Source organism: Dromaius novaehollandiae, chromosome 3, assembly GCF_036370855.1.
Source record: "Dromaius novaehollandiae isolate bDroNov1 chromosome 3, bDroNov1.hap1, whole genome shotgun sequence".
NCBI lineage: Eukaryota > Metazoa > Chordata > Aves > Casuariiformes > Dromaiidae > Dromaius > Dromaius novaehollandiae.
In genome coordinates this window covers 124,280,668-124,304,223 of record NC_088100.1, presented here as the reverse complement: position 1 = coordinate 124,304,223, position 23,556 = coordinate 124,280,668, and the positions used below count along the sequence as shown (strand labels likewise).

The 23,556-nt window shown below is 42.4% G+C and overlaps 1 long non-coding RNA gene across 1 annotated transcript in view; it reads right to left on the bottom strand.

Annotated features, from left to right (window-relative positions):
• LOC112982699 (uncharacterized) overlaps positions 1–12,427 on the bottom strand; it is a 175,140-nt gene extending 162,713 nt beyond the window's left edge. The window contains exon 1 of the long non-coding RNA XR_003259041.2: positions 12,260–12,427. This is a non-coding gene — a long non-coding RNA (uncharacterized LOC112982699). The remainder of the gene's footprint in view (positions 1–12,259) is intronic.
• Positions 12,428–23,556: the final 11,129 nt, after the last annotated feature.

The window sequence follows — 23,556 nt, the reverse complement described above, 5'->3', positions numbered from 1 at the left end:
TCATAGGAAATGGGCTCTGGCACTTTTTCCCTCAGCAGGAGGTGGGCAATGACAATTTCTCCTGAATTAGAGAGGAAAAATATTATTTTCTGATTCACATGAACAATAAAAAACAATAGAAAGGCTGCAGAGCAAAGCGGCCGCGCAGAGAACTTTGACTGGAAAGAAAGAAGGTAAGTGTTAATTTGATGAGAGCTGAGAGAGCTTTGCTCTCTCTGACGGTCAACATACTTCCTTACTCCCCAACTGAGATGGCAGCATTACATGAATGTTCTCCATTTTATCTTCCCAAGAGCTGATAGGATTATTTGTTGTGAATAACATTCATAGGATCCGTGATCCTGAAAATGCCTATGTATGAGAGCAACTAGACACCTGAGGGTAGTTCCTTTTTTCATGTAGCACAAACATATCCTGAAGTCCTACGGATACATTCATTACATAAAAGTAATTGCTAATAGGAAGCCAAATTAGACAGTTTTGATTGCTTGCAAATGGCTGGCTTGGATTATTGGCTACTTGTGCTGTGTGACTAGTCATCCAAGTCAGACAGACACTCATGGTTTCAGTTCCTTGACTGGACAGCTGGGATTTTTCAAAGCAAAGGATAAAAATCCCAAACTGAAAATAATGCATAGGAAAAGTAGGATGGAATTCCTGGAATTTGCAAACTTTTTCCATGCTGACTGAACAGAAACAAGCAATGGCTACCACAGCCACATAAATAAAAGCAAGATGTATCAGATGTTTCTGTTTAAAAAATGCAAGTGACTTTTAATTTGATTCATACATCTCTGTTTCTACCACAGAAGACTGAAAGACCCCATAAAAGTTTTCCTAAATGATCTCCAGTATGAAATGGCAGGGACTGGCAGGAACTGAACTGGAACATCGGTTCTTACTCTTTCCTTCCTCCTCTGCAAACCACTGCACAGGAGGCCACCTCTGTAATGGGCTGACAAACAAAATGCCAAGCACAGAGACCTCTGCACCAGGAAGAAACGAAGACTAAGAGCCAGACAGTGTACTTTACTTCTCTGCCTATTTGCCCATATTTTGGTATTTACACTCTGTGCCATCCCTCACACACGGCACATATATAATCCTTTATTGTACTGCTGGAAAAGGATTCTCTATTATTTGCAATTATTTCCTAATTTGGCCAATATGAGAGGTTATTGCTGCTGAAAAGAATGAATAAAAGCATATCTGAGGCAAAAAAGTGCTAGTAGTAAAGTTTAAAAAGAGCACAGATGAAGATTAATAACCTCAGAACTCAGGGCTTGGAGTACTGAAAACAAGTAAAAAGATATAATAGAGGGAAAAGAATGGAGCCAAAAGGAATTTTTGTTATGACACTCAAAGCCACATGCAACTTCTCAGGTCGTTCACTGTTAATTCCACAAACATTTCAAGTGAACCTGCCCTGATGCCAAGGAAGTGTGGTTGATTGATAACTTTTTTTCCTGAAAAGCTTCAGGTGAATGTGTTTTCTGAGTTATCTGAAACTCTCAGAGAAATTTAGGGAGTATGAACTCTCAAATTCTGGAAGCCTGCAGGAAGAAAAATCAAGACTTGCCATTCAAGCTCCATGAAAACAGTTTGGATACAGACTGCTTTTAGGAAGGACAAAGAATCGCGAAGTCGATGGGAGTCTTTCACTTGAGTTCAATGGGCTTTGGCTCATGTCCCGAGTGGGTAAACAGCAGCTACGCTGCCAAAGCAAAACGGAGGCTGTCCGTCTTGAATAAGGACAGCCAACAGGTACGGAGATGGAAGGCCACGCTCGCTGGAACCAGAGGTCTATGTGTGATCACTGATCACTGTAACCATCCATTTTTCCCTGTTCCAATAAAGATAAGAGAGGATGTTCTGCCGGTCAAGCAGACATGTAAAGAGCTATTGTACGTGTTTGTGTGAATACAAGAAAGTGTGCAAACCGCTTAATCACAGATACACCACATGTAAAAAGAGTGGGCAGAAATATTTGCACCGCCTGGAATGGCTGCCAAGACTGCCGAGTAAAGAAATTAGGACTCGGAGTAACTGAGTTAATAAAGGCAACAGAGAGATGATTAAAAATACTTTGCTAAGGAGAAAACAGTTTTAGTCACATGCACACTGAGATGTCACCATTTAATAAAATGACAAAAACTATCTATCACATATGCATGAACACAGAACAATATAAAGAGGTTAACAGAAATTGATGGCATCCCGGCTTTAATTTTACACGGAATCGGAGTCTTTGGTGATTGAAATAGACAAAGATGTATAGGGTTATCTTGTTGAAGAGGCTTTGCTAATTACTGGCACTTGTCATTTCTCCATAGCTTTATCTAAGTCAGGAAGGCTAACTAGCTCTTTTTCCCCAGTGTGCATTGTTTGTTCAGTAGGCTTTGTGCTGAGAAAGCCTTTTTCATAACTGCACCTCATTATTAACGGGTTCATAAATAAATGAGTCCTAATATTTTCCTCAGTTAGCATTTATGATAGGGACATTTGGACTACAAAAGATTACACTTGTCTTTAATAAAAATAGGCACTTCGACATGAAGCCTATTAGGGTCCTTGTTGCACTTAGGAGGAGGAGGAGGCAGAAGAGGGGAGGAGCAGGATTATAAAAACAGGCTTTATAGCACTATCATATTTTTCATGTGATTTTAGTAGCTATTTATTATCCTACATTAACTAATTATGGCTCTAACCTGAAATAGATTTCTAGATTACATACTCTATCCTGAGGTTTGCCATATTGCACACCCTCCAACTAACCTGGCAAACGCTATAAATCGGGCGAACACTTTCAGACCAGAACACTTCTGGAAAGGTAGGCAAGGCAGGAGATAAAGCTGAGCCCTATCGCAAAGCTGATACTCAAATGCAGACGTGGTCCTTCCCAAGTTCAACTGACTTTACTCTGGAGCTGTGGCTCAGCTCACTACAGAGATCAGAGTCAAGAAAAGCTGGGCATGAGCTGCAAGAGCAGTGTTCGAATTTGGTTGGCTCTTTGCATGGCCGTGGTAAGGCTGCACGAAGGCACCAGAGCAACCCCAAGGAGGGTGGAGGTCTTCTTGCGCTCTTCCTCAGTAAAGCTCCTACTTTTCCACCCTCCTTCCTTCCCCTAGGAAGCCCGTTCTCCCCACTGAGGACCAGCATACGCTCATCTTTAGCCAAAGGAGGAAGCAAATATTTAATAGGAGAACATGTTGACCAGGATGGATTTTGTAGGGAGTTGTGGCCAAACCGGACTCCCCCGTTCCAACACAAAAGCCAAAACGTCGCCCCTTCCCTGCATTTTTCCGGAGGACTCTGCTGGGATTGGGCCCCTTGTTTAACTTCAGAGGGGTTTTATTAGGGCTACAAAACACCTTACAATAACTATATCAATTCTTTTCAGGAGAGAGGACATCCACAACACTGTCAGGCAGGTTTAGAGGGTTTCAGGACTCAGACGTTGTTGTTCTCTCTTTTATAGTTACTGTAACGTACCTATTGTCAGCAATTTATGAAATGCTCAGTAGTCGTCTTTAAACTGAATCTTTTCAAAAATAACTTCAGACCAAACAAGCTGTAATGGGCAATTCCAGACATCAGAAATGCATCTGACTGAGACCACAAAACTTTTTGTCTTTCTCATAGGAAGCAATAATCTGAAAAGCAAATATATCAGAAAGTTTGTGCCGCAGTGTACCAAAGAGTCAGCTAATTTGGCTTTGTGAGAAGTTTGAAGACTCAAAAGCATTTGTAACATTTGTTTTTGTTTTTCTAATTAGACTTAGGCTCTCCTTTTTTTGTTTCTCTTGATGCTAAAGTCATTTAAATCAAAAAATCGTTTAAATATATCTGGCATGGTTTTTTTCTTTAAATCAAAGTGAATATACAAAATCAATTTAATCACAAAAATACCACTTCCTTCAGGATGTCAGTAATTCTCAAAATTGCTTCAGATATTTGCTAGATATCAGAAATGGGTAATGCAGCATTTTAAGTGGCAGAAATGCATTAGTACTATGTAAGTACATGATCCTTAATGTACTAATCTCAGCAATATGTGTAATGAGAACTTTCAGTAACACTTTATTTTAAGTGTCCTCTGAGAAATGCTAATTTACAATGAAACACCTATGGAAGTACATGTGACATCTACATGAATACCAAATGAATTCATTTTGATCAATGCTATTACAATGAATATGATATGAATTCACAATGATAGGACGTTTAAAGAATTACCACATTTTGCTTTAATATTACATATGTTGTGAAGATTAGCATATGTTAAAAGCCATGTTGCATGTTCTTTATTGGATATATATAATAGGATGTACAGGATATATGCAGTAGCACTGTTTAAACATGTTTGCATCATTCAAAATACTAACAAAAACACCTGTTAGTAGTGGCATGGGGTCTCACTTCAGTCCCAGTAATAGGATCTGATAAGTTCAATGATTCCTAGACTTGCATTTGAAGACAAAATTTAGAATAATGGGTTGGACTTTGTACCCACTGCTCATTTTGGTATATTTACTCATCCACCACAAAAGGGTGGCACGATCTAGTGCAGAGCATTTTCATCCTCAAGAATAATATGCCCGATGCTTTAAAAGAAAACAAACTGAAGAGCTTTTCAAAAACCTGACCATTAGCGTGACAAAAGGAGCTGCTGAGATTTGAGGGTTGTGTAAAGATGGCATGATCTTTGACCGAGTGCCAAAATATGGGCTGACCTTTCAAAAAACTGAGCCCCTGAGTCATCCCTAACTGAGAAGCCTTAGAGCAACATGCACCCCTCAGAACATAGAAAAGACGCTTTGAAAACCCTTAACAAATTACTTCGGAGAACATGCAAAATAAATACGGTCAAAAGTTAGCAACAGAATAAAGTAGTTGATTACCTCTGTAGGTTTGCTATTACCTTTCCTAAGGCCATCACTGTTGGCTGCCTGGGAATCCATTCCTTTCAAAGCCGTGAAATTTCAGCTAGGTTCTGGCCATGCTACAGAAATGCTCTTCATGGATCACAGCTCGCTCGGCAGAAGGGGAGAGCAGCCAACTATCAAGCCCAGAAGCGCTGAAAGCTGATCTACAAACTCTCTCTCTCTTCCACAGAGGAGGCCATAGCCAGTCACACCGCATTAAAACGATAGGTGTTTGAAGTAGTAGCAGTACTACGATATGATAGTTTGAAGGCGGAACAAAAGGGATAGAAACAGTAAGATGGCGGTAAGAGAGCTGGTCCAAGCTGTGACGGAGCTTTACGTTCCCTAGGAACAGTGAAAAGGAATGATGGCCCAGGCCTGAGCAACAAATGCTAATAAAAAGAAATGACCCTATGCACTTGTTCTAGTTTTATATTACTTGAAAACCTTCATACAAACTTTATATACATATATAAAAATGCTATATATATGTATGAATATATGGCAACTATGTCCTTCTCTAAATGCAACTGTATTTACCAGAGGTCAATAGTAGCTGCAATACCATCTTTTTCCATAAAGTGTTAGACTGTTTTCTATCACTGCGTACTAACCTTGGTTGTATTTACTTCGGATTGTTTCCTTTTACCTCTAGCCATAACCATGTTTAGCGGTTCATGCCAATAAGCAATTGCACTAATAAAGGTGTGACACCTGCCAGAGCAAAGGCTGAACTAGCAGTATGTGTTGGCTGAGCACTGAGAGATCACATTAATTGCCAGCGTCTGGCCTTTGGCTGGCATATCGGGCGTCAGGAGCTTTCGGCAGCAATTAGAGTGGCTTGGCAAAGAACACAGGAATCTTCTCGCGGGTCTGGAGGGCCCGTTCTCACGTAGCGCCGAGTATCTCCGCGAGACACTGTCTGCCCGCTTCTCCGAGACCAAACGGTGCTCAGGACCAGCCATCTGAACGGCGTTTGTGCAGCCTCGGCACGGCACTAACAGAAGCGACTAGCTGTCAGCAAGGACTCCACCAAGCTGCCTCTCACTTTCTGTATGGCCACATTAGCAGAATCACCAAAAAAAGTTGTATTAAGGGTGCATGTGTCTGTATATATATATATATATATGTACACTTATATGATATACATACATGATGTACACTTACATGTACACTATATGTGTATATATATATACTTCTACACATGTGTAAGTGTGCACATGTAATTACTTATGGATAGAAGTAATTATATTACTTGTATTACACATATATTACTTAAATAATATTGCACATGTATTACTTAAAACAGGCTTATAACCTTCCGCTTTTTAGGCAGAAAAGAAGGGATCTTTAACTTGGCGGAAAATTAGAAGAGAGTTCAATAAAAGTGTAAGATAGATCCTGAACTATTGTGTCTCTGATGGTGTGAGCACACCGCTGCGAAGTACTGCACTTTGTCATCAAAAAAGTGAAAAGGAATTGTGAAAATTGTTTGATGTTTACATTTTACTCACTCTTTTAATTTAGCCAGGAAAACAGAGGCCGTGTCTGCATTGCTCAGAAGAGCAGTAAAAGAAAACAAAGCATTTCATTTGTCAGCTGCTAGGATAAATAACCCAAATAAGGGAAGAACTTCAGAAAACAAGTTTAAAATCTGGTTTAGCGTAATTAGAATACCATTTATCACACAGTTTGCTCATCTGGTTTGTATGGTTTCTGGTATGAAGCTGGTGATACAAGATATACATATAGATGTACTTAAAATTCATGTTTCGCTTGATCATGAGAAGTCTGGAATTCAGATACAAGAACAAAAAAAAAGAGAGGTGAAAAATTGAAAAATTTTTAGAAAATTGCCTCAGAATGAAATTCTGCCCTTTTCTTCTCTACTTGGAAAAGTCATTACCATCTGACAGCTGTTTAGTGGCATATGTGAGTTGGTGGTACCAGTCCAATTCCTAGTGGGCAGGTGTCTGCATCACAAAAGCCACCATCACAATTGGCACTAATTGGCACCCTTGCTGGCAGGCTCAGTAAAGAAAATAAGGATTAGATGGCATAGAGATCAAATTATCCTGTCACCATAAAGGTGATCCCCCTTTAGGTCAGAAAAGCCTATTGGCAGGACAGTTTGGGGAAGTTTGCACTTCCTGGGCTGTTGTTTTACCAGAAAGACATGAAAGCTCGGGTGTCTGGTGCTGTCAACAGGACACAGTTCACATGTACTTCCACTTAGCATTTTTAGCTGAATTTCAGGGAAAAAAAAAAAACAAAAAAAAAAAACAAGCCCCAAACTCTAACAACAAACCAGAAAATTCCTGCTTAATTTGGACAGTTTCCGATCAATACAAACTTGCTATTTTATGCAGATAGTCACCACATTACTCTACTGTGGTATCTGTATATTTGCTGCCTTTCTTTGTATTTTTGGGGGGTTTTGTTGTTGTTGTTTGGAACAGCATGCAAATTCTGTGATTTTTCTAAGTATAGGGTGCAAAACACACTGGAAAGTGGGGGGGGGGGGGGGGAGGGGAATGTCTTACAGCTCAGCAAGCTTTATGAGGATATTCTCTTAGTTATTGAGATGAGTTGAATAATTCTCCACTAATTTACACACCAGTGAAACTGGCCTGTTGGCAAGTCCACAATTAATGCGAATGCCAAGTGGGATTGCAGCTTTGTTTCATCTAGGAAAACACTTAGCTGAACAGCAGCTTTCCCAGCTGAAAATGTGTGTCTGTCTTTAAACTTGCAACAGAAGCTGGCATTTCTTCGTTTCCATTCACTCTATCATTATGATGCATTATACAATGTAATGATGTAATACGCTGGGAAGCTGAAATGCTAGCTCTTTGCCAAAAATAATAATACAAAAAGTGTACAATTATTTTCATCTATGAAAGCCACTCTCCCTACCATCTCCAGCTCCCCAGTCAAAGAGAAAGCTTCCCTAATAGCAGATCATCTCTTTATGCTTGCGAATTGAACGCGAACGCGGAAAGGGGGATGCCAGCTCATCCGTGCTGAGTTAGAAGTTTTAAAAGACGTAAACATATTTATCACTCCAGCGTGGCAGCTCATCGCCCAACGCCCCTCACACGTGTGTTTCAGTGGTATTTTTCCCCCCGCGAAGAGCCCCGTACCCCGGGAGGTGCCGCTTCACCCTGCGAGCAGCCCCTTGGGGTTCCCCGGGGCTAATCGGGAAGGGACGACTCAAGGAGAGAAAGGGCTCGGGGTGCGGAGCTCGGCTGGATGATCGAAAGGCCAGGAAGCCCTCAAGCCTGGTCTTACCACTCCTTAACCACCAAAGTTATGGAAACACCAGCCTCATCCACCTCGCGGAAAGGCGCTGGGGCGGCAGGGATGCAGCGGGGGTCACTTCAGGGAGGCATCTGGTCTCCCACTGACCCCGCAGAGCCGTGACACCGAGCTTTGCTCCCTCCCCGGCTGTGGGCGAAGGCTCTGAGGACAACCGTAAGGAGTCTGCATCCGACGCCGGGGGCGAGGGGCGGGCGAGGAGGCAGGAGGTGAAGCACCTGCTGCGGGGAGACATTTCTGGGCAACAGAGCTGGCTGCCCTGGCGTTGTGAGCTTGGTCACCACTCCAGGACCACACCGAAGCCCCCAGGACACGGCCGACCACTAGAGGAGCCAGCCATGAGCTCAGCCGCTTCCAGCTGGGATTCATCGGGAAGGACGTGGCACCTCCTCCGAGGGGATCGGTGTCCCCAGGCACCGGAGGCTGAGACGCAGAAATGGGGCTGGTCATGCCCAAGGGCACGGCCATCACAGCCTGGGCAGACCCAGGTCCAAAATGGAACCGCAGATAGGGAGGAAAACCCCAGCCAGATGCCCTCAAAACCGGGAGGGGACAGCAGAACCACCCACGGAGCCATTTCATCAGGGGTCTCCAAGCGAGGCGGACCCACCCACGCCCCCATTGCCCCTCCACAGCTCGGCGGTGGGACCCACGGGTGCCCTTCCACGCCGGGGGCAGGCACCGATTCCCCCGGGGGGCCGGGGTAGGGTGCCGCTCGCAGAGCACGCGGGCTCCCCGGGCGGAGAGGAGCCCGCTCTCGCAGGGATATACAACTGCGCAGCAAGCGTATCTTAATAATACAATAAAGCGTTAGCTCTGATTAGAAAAGAAAGATGAATTCTTCTGCTAAACCGGGGTAACCCTAAAAGCGTGTTAACACGAAATACTAAATAAAACGCTACTCATCTATAATAAATCTTATTACACATTTTGGCAATTTTACTACTAACATACTGAAGGTTTCAAGCAATGTTTGAAAATAGAAATCTTAAATTGAATCATTGTTGCATGAATATATGCAAAATATTCATTTCTAGCACTGTGAGGGTTGAGTGCTTTTAAATTGGAGAAATCACTCATGACTTCACCTTTTCATGCAAGATAAAGTTGTATGTGGTAACATCATTACAATGTCATGAAAGGAGTGGAAATCATACAACAGTTCTGCCTAAAGCTAATATACAAAAAAGTACTTCAATATTTTTCAATATTGTTCAATATTTAAAGGTGCAGTACAAGGCTTTAAATATATAAAAAAAATCATTAGACTTCAGATGTCAGTGAGGCCTTCACTGAGTACTGAGACTAATAAAATCATTGATGAGATCTCTTTAATATTTAACAGAATTCATGTCTTAGGTACTAGCCTATTTTCAACTCCAGTCTCTGTGGAGGGAACTAAATATAGAAATAAAAAATGCAAACGATTTATGTGGCGGTCATTATAGATTTTTTTAACTAGGGCACTAAAATTAAACTATTTACTCAATAATACTGTCATAACAACAGGGAAAACGCCATGACATTTAAATAGCATTTCCTATAAATCCTTGAGCAGGAGATTACTTCAAAAGTACATAACACTTTTATACACATTAACAATCAGTAAATTCAATCAGTGAAAACGAATGAGCGTATTTTGCAATGAGTTGCCGCACCATGAATTGCCAATATAGAGTTCAGAAGACTACCAGAATCTAAAAGGTATTTTAAAAGAGCGGGAAAGGAATAATTTGTGCTTATATACTTCTTTGCCTTTTCTTTCCTCTGATTAAAAAAAAATTAGACCTGAAAGTTCAGCCTCAAAAGTAGAAGTTACATAAAAAAGCCCACCCTGTAATTTAACTATATTATTTTTTATAGCACATCTGTGAAAAAAACCCATGGTAAGGCAATTGTACAATGTCAGACTCAACTTTAAACCCTGGAATGCATGAAATTGATAGCTCCATTTCTGTTAGCTAGTCACCAGTCCAGCACTTTAGAGTCGAGGGGATGCAAAATAAAATTATCTCTGATTTGAATTTCAACCCTACAACCAAAATATTCTCATTTATTAAAATAAAAATGTAAATTTATAAATTATCATCCTATTTTTATGTAAAGGCATTCTGGAAAGTACCACATCGTGCCGTCACGTGGCTGCCGGCTCCCGCCGCGGTTGGCCGTTGCTAGGTGACGAGGAAGTGGAATGGACCATTGCCAATGATGAATTAACTGATGAGCCCGGCTGACAGTAATCTTTGTCACTGGATGCAGGAGCTGTCTGAGCCCTGTCATTTCTGCATTTCACGTTAAACAGATATACCTAGATTGTAAAACAACACAGAGAGGAGCCGGCAGAGACAGCGGCGAACTTTGGCAGCCGGGGGACGGCACTTCCACGCGCAGCGTGCCCGGGATGACACCGGGCTACGGCACTCGCCCGCCGGGTGCACTAGTCTCTCATGTTTTAGCTGTAATTCTCGACCAACGGGTGTGTGAAACTTTACTGAGGAGCAAATAGAGCCTATATAAAAAGCTATTGACGGCAATGTTGCGGTTCAGGCAGCCTCACAAAAGACATGGATGCTCAAAGCTAATGTTGATGCATCGTCTCTACGGCCTGTTGCGACTGGCTCTCCTAGCACTGCCTTCGGCCCCCGTCCGGGTTTGGGGCCCCTGCCCCAACCAGGCGCCCGAGGTCACCCAGCTCATCCCGATCTTCTGTGCTGACATGCGCCCATGAGCCAGGGTGGGGGTCCCACCAGCGCAGGCTCCCCACGCCTGTTTCATAGCTCCTCTGGCTGCCCAGCTCACGTCCGCTGCCCCACTACCCCTTAGATGTCCTGCCGCCACGCAGAAAGCAAGGGGAAGAGCTTGGCCACCCAGGGCTGGGAAGCGGACCACAGCATGCCCTCTGCAGAGGGAGATGTGAGGCTTTCCCGCCAGCACGCAGGCAACTCTGAAGACCTCTTGCCATCCCCAGGTGCTTTTGGATGCCCGTCCCCGCACTACCTGAGCACCCTCCGACCCTTTAACGTGTTTTCTGCAGCCACAGGAGATTTCTTGGCAGGGGAGGGTGGGTCAGGATGGCTGCAGGGCACATCTGCTAGCAACCTGGAGAAGGCCTTCTCCAGGCTGGTTATGGTGGAAGGGCAGCTGCAGAGGGAGCAGGTCACCCATGACGGCAAGCACAGCCCACCCCAGGCAAGGCACCGCCAGGAAGAGGTGGCACAGCCAGCCCCCAGGTACTGACCACGCTGGACCACGACACACAGGGCAGCTGCTACTTGGGGTACACCAACAACCCAGACATGACACAACCACGCCAGTCCCGAGCCGTGCCTGAGCAACGCAGACCTGCGCAAGCGCCGTAAGCAGGGTCGCACAGGAAGCCCAAACTATCACAGGGCTTTGCTTCGCCTTTTAAACTCGATGAACCTGACTCTTAATGGGATTCAATAATGACCAAATCATAACCATTTTGAGAGATCCACAGGACGTGGGCAATTTATGCAGTCTTCTATTTGCTTGTTCACACTGGTATAAACACAGCCTTAAGCAGACATCATCTAACTGTGGTTTCTGCGCGTTCATTTCCTTTAAAAATATACGGCGAGGATTTGCCAATGAAACAAACAATTTGGTCTTGTTAATCCATAGATTATTGACAAGATGAATGAGATTCCTTGGGTCTAATGTTCTCCACTACTCAAGGGCTAGCTAAGCTTTCTTTTTTCAAATATGTGGATTTTGAAATGATGGATCATAATAACAGAGCCAGTGCCTATGAATGGGGATTGCAAACACTTAATATTTCAATAGAAGTGTGTGCAACATGATCCAATCACTCTGAAAAATGTACAAAATGGAAATATATAAAGAAAGCAGCTGGCATGAAAGAGAATAAACAAAGAAATATTGATAAAACTCTGTATGGATTAGGCAAAATATATTCAAACTGTATTTGAATAATCTCATATATATTTATATGTATGTACATATATATTCAATATACAAGAAAGATTTCTTACCTCATCATTCCCTTGCTTTGAAGGACAGATCTCTGAATTAACACCATCCCCTGCAAATAGCAGAGCTGTGTTAGTGCACGAGCACCCAGTTCCCCAGCTACTGTACATGCCTTGAGAACATGCTCACATGGGGGCTGATTTTACAAGGAGCTCAGCACCCTTGTCCCAGTTCAAGGAATTGTATAAGCACATGTTTCATGTTAAACTCACGAGGGATCTCCTAGAAAGATCTATCTGGTCATTCATTAGACTAATTTTTGCGTACTTTTACATGGCACACCCCAGCGACTTCAGGATTAGGCTGGGAGAAATCATTTGCATTGCACTTGCACTAGACTGTTTACTTCCCTATCTCTACAGTAAAAATAATCTGACCACTGAAAGTTGATGTTATATAAGAACCAAGTGGATTTTAAGGCTGAAAATGCACTCGCCCAACACGCAGTTCACTGACCCGCAGCATGTTCCTGTGGCTGCGCTGGGGTAATTGCTAGGGACTATGCATGCCCATTGAACCCCTGCCAAGTGCCAGGTATTACAAGCTAGTTTAAACCTCAAAGAAAAAAAAATAAGCTAAATCATTTTACTTTACAACTGTTGCAGGCTAAGAGGATGTACATGAATGGTTACTATAGTTCAGCTGATGGGCGGTAACTTTTTATGCTGCAGTAACTTCCTAATGAATCTAAGCCCCAAGTTATTCTGCTATTTTAGGAAGGAAGTGGTGGTAACAACCTGCTCTCGTTCTTCATTATTTTCTGCTTGCTTGCTTTCTCTGCATTTTTACCACTAAATCGTCACCAATTATCACAAGGCCACCCCTGGGTGAGGAGGGAAACCAGGAGCACTGTCACCCCACTCTCCAGTATCAGTCATTACCAACTTATTCCACTGGGGTTGTGTTGTGTTTTCTCCTCCCTTTTTAATCACAGCTGCCCTAAAAGCCATATTCCTTTCACCCAGCAGCAGCAGTCTATCTACTGCCAAGATGTTCACTATAATAAGCTTTGCTGCTTTATTCTCCCATGTGGTTATTCCATGCACCATCATGACTTCAGTGGTGATCTCCACTGGCCATGTCTGCCCACGAACAAGAGTTCCCAGGGCTTCGCTTTAGCACTGTGCTTTTCTGCACAGAAACATGCCAGGCGATCATCTCTCTTGTCTGCATGCTGTGTATTAGCTGACTGGTCTCGAACATTGCTCATTGCTCTCCCTCCTTTCACCAGAACATCATTTGGGATAAACCAGCCAGAGCTTCAAAGGACTTTACAGACTTACTTTGCTTTTCTAGCTGAGTAGCTAAGTCTTGTTTTGTAAAACTGTTAGGACAGAAAAAAATGTTTGTGTCAGAGAAGACCAAATCTATTTAGAACTCTCGGAAGATCCATGGTTGAGACACATTTTTTGAAAACCGAAGCAAGCACTGACACTAGTTAGGTTACTGAGTTTTCTGTAATCATTTAGTTGGCCATACACTTGGTCACATCAAGACTATCAACCATACACTATCTAAACAACCTCAGCAGCTTAAAAAGCAAAATGGCTTGGTTCTGCCAAGCTTCCATGACTTATCAACAGGCCATTTCTGCATCTTGCACAAAACTCAGCTCACCTGGCCCGGAAGAATAAGGCTGGTGCATTCATATGTAGTAAGGATGGGCTTACACAGCGGCGCCCAGGGCCAGGAAGGGACGGACAGGCAGTGGGCCAGGACAGAGGGGTCCAAGATCTGCTAGTCACCTACATGCTCAGCTAAACATGACCACTCATCAGCATAAACCCTAAAAACAAGTTTGATCCCAGCAGACTAAGAGGTAACACTTTCCAACATATTTAACTTCTGGCCACACTGTGCATTTAGCTGGCCCCGAAGAGTGAACACAGTATCCTTGTCTCCAACCCCACACATTTACCTGCAATCTCAAGGACAGGCTCTCTAGCATCAGCTCTAATGAGTAAAACTTTGAATACTCAATTTTAACATAGCTGCAATAGCTGGTCAACAGCTCTGTTTGCACACTCCCTCAGCAGAAGGGATATAGCGGCTGCTTCACAGCCTGGTTATGTGACCAGGCAGACCATTAGCTGAAGAGACCAGGACTGTCTTGCCTGGAAGCAATGCCCCCTTCATTGCATTTAAATCAAGAAGGACGGCAGAGATTCAAACATCACATAACAGTGTGCTCTCATTCACAGCTAAGCCCACTGAGAGACAGTGAAGAGGTTTTTGGACTGGGTGTGAATTTTTGAGGAGTTCATAGTTCAGGAGAAGACAGCTGATTGTAGCCGGGCTACAATCAAAAGTTTCATTTTAGCTTGTTTCATACCTGGTTTGTTCCTCTTACTTTGTCAGCCTATACCTGATCGCATTTACAAATTCCAAATAGAGCTCTGCTCTCTCTATATTTTCCCCAGATTTGCATGCAACTGTGATCAAAATCTGTTCCTTTAATACGAGACCTCTGTAATGAGCTTGAGATATTCTATTGCAGGCTGAATTCCTGACTCACATGATGTGAAGTAACGCAATGAGACACACACACACACTCACACTCACACAAGAGCAGAGGTTCAAAATAACAGCAGCTTTTCTTTCAGCACAGGGCAAGGGCACTTTGGTTCCTTGAACAGGTGGACTACCTGACAAGCAGCAGGTAGCCTTGCGTTTGACTACTACGCTTTAAATCAGGGTTGTCTGGCAATTCATTAGTGTCTGCTAACTGTTAAACACAAGAAAGTTCAAAAACATGCATATGTTTCCCTCCCTGCCTCCCAGGTGGTATCTGTTTGAAGCAGCAACCTTTTCACTTTGTGCATCAAGACTTGTAAACTTCCTGTGGCTACACCAGCGGTTCCTAACCAGGTGCCTGCGACGGAGCTGCAGTCTCCGAAGAGCAGCGAACTCCATATGCTGATCTCGGTGTATGTAGATGCCATTCGTTTCTCCTTGAAAGTTTATTGTCAGAATTACTGAAATGTACACAAATGTCTGTATTTGAAGGTGAAATTTGGTGGAAAAATAAAGATATAATAGGATCCTTTCTTATATAATTTCCTGGTGTGATGTCTGTCTAAAAAATGAAGTGAAATTATATGATGTCAAGAAATCATGTTTCAAAATGATTGACAACATGTGAGTGTTTTGCATTGTGAAATGAGGTGGAAAATTTTAATTGCATGATGGAAGGACATAATATTTATTAGAACCTTGTAACCACACTGGATTTCTGTGAAGAGGACACAATTTTAAATTTTATATTAATACTTCAGGCTAAATCTTAAATGAACACACAGAAGTAAAACTCTGACTCAGAATCTGTGAATAAGTTTTTAATCTCTAACAGTAAAATAGCATCTATATGGTTGGCACATCACCATAGTGACAAAGAGATTCCCTCGTACATGTACTGCTGTTCTGATCTGAACAATATACAGTGCAGAGCTCCCCAGTCACTCAAGAAATAGCTGCTCTGTACACAGAGTGTTTTGATAAAGGTCTACAGAGGAACTGGCTAGGGTAAAATTCTCTGAAAGTCAAAACCAGCTACTACTTGTAAGCCCACTTCTACCCTTCCTAACGAAAATAAGAGATGGGTTCAGATCCAACCAGAATGCAAATGAATCCAAGTTCTTGCAGACAAGAGGTGGAAATAAATTCCAGAATAAAAGACATATCACAGAAAATCCAAAGCAAGCAGCAAGCTGGCAGCAACAAGTTCAGGGAGAGTCTGGGCTGATTACATAATAGTTTTATTATCAGGGCTGATCAGTGCAGCACCTGACAGCAGTACTTCTCAGAGAAAGTGGTCTAGAGAAGGAAAAAGCAAGCAACATAAAAGTGGAGGAAAAGAGGAAATCTGTGTATGTGGAGGCAACTCAGAGAAATCAATCTTATCTTTAGGATGTGCCCTGAATATCTATTATCCCAGTAAGAAATCTGGATGGGGCAATCTATTCAAGGTTCTGCAATATTAGTTAAATTTCTTCTCCCTTCCTCTTTCCTGGTGAGAAAGAAGCTCGAAGCATTGAGACATGACAAGCAAAGCTATCCCCTCCCCTTAAAATCTGATGAGCTTGAAAGCCTTTCTGAGCCTGCTGACAATGCTATAGGCTGAGAAAGGATGCAAACTAAATAGGAAAACCTAGTTTTGAGAACAGCTTTTGGAACCAGAACTGAAGAAGCACTCTTGAGCCAGCCCAGCCCAGAGAGGTCTGGGAGTGGGGCTTGTTCATCACCAGTGCCTTCAGCAATTGGCTGTATTTGGCAAGAAACTTTTGCAGCAAGGTCTTTCCATAGGAGCTTTCCTGACCAGGAGTTGACCAGGACACAAGTGAACACCTGGTGCTTTTATATATCCCCTCTCACCCGTTTGTACGGTTTCAGGTCTGTCTTTGGAGATTTGGTTTACTTTGAAGATATAAGACGAAGCAGTTGAATTCCACACACACTCCTCACACTGGCCAGGACACCAAATGACTACTGACAAGCTGAAAGTCAATCAATTCTCATGTACCCAAGTGACATACAAAGAAGAGGAAAAGGTAATTCTCTGCGTGGGCAGAGCAGGTTGCAATGACCGTGGAGAGACAACTCTTAAATGCTCTGTAAGGGCTCTCACTTAAAACAGAAACGACTACAAAAACAAAATAAAAAGAATGGACAATACAGAATTTCAGCAGGAAATATTGAGAGAAATGAAACAAACATGACATAGCTGAGTCCTTTGTAAGATGTGGGAGACAGTATGATAAATGTCTGTATATGGGCTTGCAGAGCCAAAGAGAATAGTTAAAATTATATCTATCAAGCTTAAATGAAGCACCAAGAAGGGAGAAGTCTGGAAAGCTACACAGGGGAAACACAAAGGCCAGCTTCAAATTCTGTCAGTTTTTCAGTATACCAGTAATTCACAGAAATTTGGGCTAGGACATAAATCACAGCATTGGAATCCTAAAGGGTCATTGAATGGGTCTGTAGCTAGTCAAGCAGAAGAGGTCAGAAATTAAAATGGTTAGCAATGAGTCATAAGAAACCTTAGAGTCTTAAAGAACTGTTTCAAATAGATATTTATGCTCCTCTCCAAGGCAGGGAGCGCCTTTTCTCCATCAAATTGGCTTTGACTGAGTACTGGGAACAAAAATATGTTTTTGAATATTCTCACCAGCTTTTGAAAGGGTTTTTCTTTCACCTGTGCACATCCACTGAGCAAACAATCATGCAGGAAAGTTTTGTTCAAAACCCACCTATAGGTGTTCACAGAGAGAGGGATTTACCACCTGTTTTCATGAGAAGCGTGTGTACTGTTTTCCAGACAAGGACAGAAAACAACAAGAAATGGTTTATCCCACCGACCACACCAAGCAATGCATTTCTCAGGGCTGACCTGCAGCCTAGCGCAGCAGATGATGTTCTCAGCTGAGTCAACGCTCAGGGCTGCTACAGAGCTAGCTACTCCTCCTGCGACCCGACCTCTGCTCTGCTCAGCGGTGACCTCCAGTCATGGAGATTTGCCCGATCTACCTGATACCCGCACAGAAAGCTCTTCCCTTGGTGCAGGGAGGAAGGGACCCACCCGCCCGCTGCCAGGGGAAGCAGCAACCTGCACTTGAAATGCTCTGAATTGCAGTCCTACCCCAGCAGGTAACCTGAAGCCAGACTGTCTGAACCAAACTCAGATGCCTGGGAAGTCGTATCGGTAGAGTGAAAAAATATTATAAAAATGAATTAGGTATTTCTGAATAACAAATAAATCTGAGGAAATCACAATCTGCTCACAGCTATTCCATGAGAAGGAAAAAGAAAGCCAGATCAATTATTCATTTCAAGTTATTCACTCAGCTCTCCATCAGACTATTGTATAAGTCTAAAATGTTACAGGATAAACACAATTCTAAAACAAATTTCTACAGTACCATCAAAGAAGAAGCGATTACAAATGCACCTAAGAAGTCGGACACTTAGGAAGGTCTCCATGCCCTGCGCCTGGAGCACACCAGGCCTCTTGCGTTGCTCTTTCTGCCCTTCACCCCTGCACCAGTGCCTTGCCTCCATCCCATGAGTCCTGGAGGGACACCCTGCAGCTCCTCCATCTCCCCTGTCCACGTACACACACTTTCGGGGTTACAGTCGGCGATTCTCCTTACAATGATAAAGCACAGGTGCAAAACAGATGTCTGCTGTGTGTTCAGAGTTTAAAAAAAACCCCACCTTTTCGCTAACTGGCCATCTACCAAGGCTTTGGTTTAAGTCCACCACAGATTCAGATACACACTTTCTTAGAAGGAACCTGGACAGGTTAAGGAATGATTCAGCAGTGAAGACTTTATGACCTGAAGACAAATGATCCCAAAATTGCTCTTTGCTCCAGTCATTATAAACTGTTTATAAAATATTTGCATCCTATATATGAATATTAATGAAACAATTTTTAATAACAATACATAAAACACCTGCGAGCCTGTGCACACAAGAGATTATTGCAAGAGTGTGAAATAAAAATGTTGGGGTTCTTCAAATCATAAACCACCAAAGACCGATCTGCCTCTTTCCAACTGTTTGTATTGCTCAGTTTGTTCTGTTCAGAAAAGAAATAACTATCTTGGAACAAGCAACTACAAGAGTACATAAGAGCATCACAAAGTAATTATGAGTTTATGACATCATCTTAATATTACAAGGGAGAGACTGAAAAACCCAGGAGAAACTCCAGATTTCCCTTTTGGGAAAATGTTAATGGATGCTCACAATCTGTTTTCCTTTGTTTGGATGTTACAACCAATAATACACTTTTATGTCTATAAATAAAGACTAAAGTTGAATAAATCCAACAAGCTCCCGAGCCTGCAGCTCTGAAACTTGATTCACATGCATGGTAAAGATTTATGAGTCACTTGCAAAGAATAAGTTGAAACTGCAAGATTTGGGGTGAAATTATTCAAAATGATGATTATTTTTGGAATGGTTATGCATGCATACCTGATCAGGGAGCCACCTAGGCCCCCTCATCCGACATGATGAAATGTGGCAATTTTCTGCATTTCACTTTGCTTGCACAAAAAGAAGAGCATGTAAGAGTAATCAAACTATTTATTTTTACGTGCACTGGATCATTTTGTGGATATATTTCCCTTTTACTTACCTCACACAACATGTTCTTTAAACTATTCACATGAATATACTAAATTTACTGATAACTGCAAAGTGAAGGAATAAAACTGATCGCGCTTCTTTGTGTGTGGGTGTGCCTATACATGTATTTTTATATGTGTGTGTTTATATGTGCGTATATATGTGAACCAAAATACATTAGCATTCAGGATGCAAAGCTAAGCAGTCATACTTTAGGAGAAGCTGGCAGCAGTAGCTGTCCCTGCTGTGTGCGCTGTGGGAAGCGGGGCTGAGGCTTGGTCCCCCGCTCTGACCCTGCCCTCTTCACAGGCCTTTTGCTTCCCATCGGTTCCTTCAGCCTTGTTCCACTCTCCTTTCTCAGCCAGTCCCAGCCCCCTCCTTAACCCTTATCTGTGTCTTTCCTTTCTTTCACTTTCTTGTTCTTTCCCTTGTTTTCTCTTTCTTATAACCATTTGGCCTTCACATTTGCCTGATAGGTTTGCAGTCTTGACATTCTTAGGGGCTGCATTTCTTTCATCTCAGCACTATTAAGGGCAGAAAAGAAAAGAAAAGAAAAGAAAAGAAAAGAAAAGAAAAGAAAAGAAAAGAAAAGAAAAGAAAAGAAAAGAAAAGAAAAAAGAAAAGAAAAGAAAAGAAAAGAAAAGAAAAGAACGAAACGAAACACTCCCTCCCACACACCCACTCTTACAATCATAAAGTGTCTGTACGTGGCAAGGGAGAAGCTGAATCGTGAATTTGGGGAACTGCAGGGTGTCCCTCCAGGACTCATGAGATGGAAGTAAGGATCCGTCTTTCTTTTTCCTTCTCAGGGAATGGCTGTGAGCAGATTATGATTTCCTCAGACTTACTTGTTCTTCAGAAAAACCTGATTCATTTTTATAATATTTTTTCACAGACCAAAATGTGACAGCAAGTGGACTAATGGCGCCTAATCTTCTGTTGGGTCACACTGGCTTCATCTGTTTTATGGGAATCACAGAGCCCTGATCCTCTAAACCTGTTGGATCACACTGCAGCTCCTGGCCTGGCCACATGCTCAATTTTCCTTCCAAAGGGAACCAGAATATGCAAGCTTTTCTCACAACTCACAGGGATTTACGTAGGATACAGAGCCCTGGCCCAGGAGCAAGAGATGCTTTGCAGAGGACACCAGCCTCACAGACAGAGACAAGGGACGGCCACCAACTGCACGCCATGAGTGGCCACCCACTGGGGCCATGTACTGTAAGGAGGACAGAAGGTATGGGTACCTAAGGCCTTTGGCTTGAATCGCTCTCTCATGATGTCATTTTTGACAGCTAGTTAATTGGGTTTTTTTTTTCCTCCAAATTATTTGTCCAAATAACATGGGGTTTGTGAACTATAAATGAAAAAAAGTTGGAAAATATATTCTGGAGCATTTTATTTCTCTGCCTGGAGAATGATATCACTCTACAAGTTTTCAGGATCCTCCTTTTATAAAATTTTTGTGGCAGAGTCTCAGAAACCTCATCGTTAGTCACTTCGCTCTCTCCGTGTTCTTCCTGATAAGATGTTTTTCTCCTGTGTAACATATGTTTCTCCCTTTTTAGTCTTGAAACTTTTTGCTTTGTTCAGGCAATTCAAAATTGACACAAACTTTCTCATTGCTCTCTTATTCATTTGACCTGAAACAAATCCTCTGAAGGCTTCTGAACCTTGGGCAAGTGCAGGTCAAACTCCAGATTTGGTACCTTGTGCTTTTCCCTATAACTGGCTGAACAGTCTAGGCCCGACATTTGGGAAATCTATCTGCTCTCTGCAGAGACACCCAGACTGAAAGCGGCATTTCTCCTCCCAGCTTCTGTCTCTCTTCCAGAGTCCCTATACCTGACCCAGTTCGAAAGTTTTGTGACTGCTCCGGTTGCCATGATGCTCAGAGAGCAAGGCAGGTAATCACCTTTTTCGCAAATGTCTGAATTGTATGCATAAATGCCTGCTATTGCAAAAAGGCAGGCTATGCTCTCTGGGTACCCCCACCAAGCAATTTTGAAAGTTCAGCCCACTCCTTTTCTTGCATAATAGATCCTCCCAAACTTTCCATTACAGTATCACCCAGGCCTTTGTTATTACTAATCTAGTGTGAAATTATTCTTGCAAGAAACATGGGACTGACATGGGCATTGAATCAAAATCTTGTCTCTCAGCTGCCTTTAACTCTGAGTTTGTCTGAGATGAGAACACAGGTCCAGGTGTACATTTTTTAAATTACACCTATCTTTATCACAGTCTTGGCTCTGAATGCCTCCAGATTCTGCAATCTGTCACAGGCAAGTCCTCTCTACTCAGCCATGACAACAAAGCTCCAAGACAAAGGCACTGGAAGGCCCACTTATTACCTGCGATGTACAGGTTTTGGTAGCTAAGTATGTCTTAAAGTCATTATTCTTCTATTTACCAAGAAAATGAAATTTCAGGGAACCAAAACTATTGCAACTTCAGGTTAAATTTATCAAGTAACTTTGACTGAAAACAACTTTTAAACCTCAGAAAACTCAAAATGTTCTGTTTGACATTTTCAAAATGCAGTGTTTTGATTTTTCACTTTGAAATAACCTTTTGTGCTTAGAATTTGCCAACGTTAAATAATAAAAGAGGGTTTTGAAATGAAAGCAAAACATTTCATTCAATTAAAAATAAAAATCTCTGTCTTCCTGTTTCTCTGAGAAAATGATGACGTTTTATTATGGGTTTTCCCATAATGATTATTCTAAACTTGATTTATTTTAGTTTGGCCAGTGACCACATCAGTTATTCACCCTTTGCCATGTACAGTAGCATTTCCCTTTTCTATGAAATCATCTCCAGAAAGAAGAGAGATCCTCTACTGATCTTTCCTCATATTATCACTTGTCCCAGCATCATCACTGATCTCATGTCAAGTCCTTCTTACAGGAAGTTAAAAGCAAGTACGGAACTGAACCAAAATCTTCCCTCCCAGGTCTTTATGTCACCTCTGAACCGCTACCCTCTGCTCCTGACTTTTGCTCCAACTCTCTCCATGGCCTTGGGATGGCTCCTCTTTGCTTCTGCATGCCGTGTCGTGGGATGCAGCTGCTTGGAGGAGCATGACAAGAACTAGCTAAAGAAGCACTCCTGGAATAAGCATCACAGTCCATTTTTTTACCCCCCTTCGCTGCTCCCACTGCAGGGCGCTCAGGGCACCACACTCCCACCTCTGACGTGGGATGGGATGGCCATTTTGCCTCCACTTCCCAGCAGGCCAAACAAAGGCCCCAACTCCGGCAGTGCCAACAGCAGAAATAACCGCAGTGACCTCCCCGCCGGTGGGGCGAGCACTGCCAGCTGGGCCCCTGTATTACGGCGTACCAGAAACTGCCAGAAAACGGGCTTCTTGTGTCCTGTCCTCTTTACGGCACCCTAATGCATGGACAGTTATAATTTAGCCCTAGGGTGGCATCATGCAGTAAACCACACTATAGTAATCATTAGCTTCTGCAGTGTTATTTACGGGACAACCATACTAAGGTTATTTTATAACAATGTTATAGATTAATAGTGATACTACTGCCTTCAGTGTGCAGACTTTGCTACAGGTTAAGACCCATGAAGGCCTGTACCATTCAAGAGAGCTGTGCAATAAAAATAAAAGAATCATTTCTAGTAAGTTCTGACTCTGATTAAAAAACAATCTTTATGAAATAGATGCTAATAAAATTGCCTTCCTAATTACCCAGAGCAGTTCATTTCCCAGCAAATATAATAAAACAGAGTTACTTGGCTCTGATTCACAAAATCTGAACCCAAGCTCATTATTAAGGCATTTAGCAGTGAAAAAGCATGTGTGCATAAGATGCTGTCCCGTCAAGCAGAATGCAAGAAATCTTTTGAAGTTAGACCTTTGAAGTCTGAAGTTATTGCTGCATTTTTTTTTAACGCAGGTATTTCAACAAGAGAAAATCTCTCTGTGTTATTTACACAGATGGAACAGGGCACCCTATTATACCATCATATTCAGTGGAGATTTCAGTTAGAAGCAGAAAGTCTTAATTTAAAGAAATATTTAGAGCTGGTACACAGTGCTTCTTAATCTATGGAACCATTACAAGGCTGCAAGACTTCCACATAATAGAATAGACCAGCCAATGTCCCAAGGCTATTATTGCTATGACTTGTAACACACGGA